The sequence below is a fragment of the Chrysochloris asiatica genome, unplaced genomic scaffold (genome assembly GCF_000296735.1).
Source record: "Chrysochloris asiatica unplaced genomic scaffold, ChrAsi1.0 scaffold00213, whole genome shotgun sequence".
In the NCBI taxonomy this organism is placed as follows: Eukaryota; Metazoa; Chordata; class Mammalia; order Afrosoricida; family Chrysochloridae; genus Chrysochloris; species Chrysochloris asiatica.
In genome coordinates this window covers 1042601-1043060 of record NW_006408731.1, presented here as the reverse complement: position 1 = coordinate 1043060, position 460 = coordinate 1042601, and positions in this window count along the sequence as shown.

Genomic DNA, 460 nt, shown 5'->3' with positions numbered 1-460 from the left:
ATCTTGTGATTAAAGGGACAATTGAACAAGATGACATAACCATAGCAAATATCTATCCTCTTAATGAAAGAACTCCAAAATATATAAAGCAAACTCTAATAGATTTGAAGAAAGAAATAGATGAATCTACAATAATAGTGGGCGATTTTAATATACCCCTTTCAAAAATGGATAGACCAACCAGAAATAAACTTGACAAAGACACAGAGGAATTAAACAAACCAATCAGCCAATTGGACCTCATAGACGTGTACAGAGCATTCAACCCAACAACTGCACAATACACATTTTTTTCTAGTGCACATGGAACATTCCCCAGAATAGACCATGTGTTAGGCCAGAAAACAAACCTCCATAAATTTACAAATATAAAAATACTACAAAGCATCTTCTCCGACCACAATACTATCAAATTAGAAATCAACAATAGGAAGACCAAGGAACTAAAGTCAAATACATG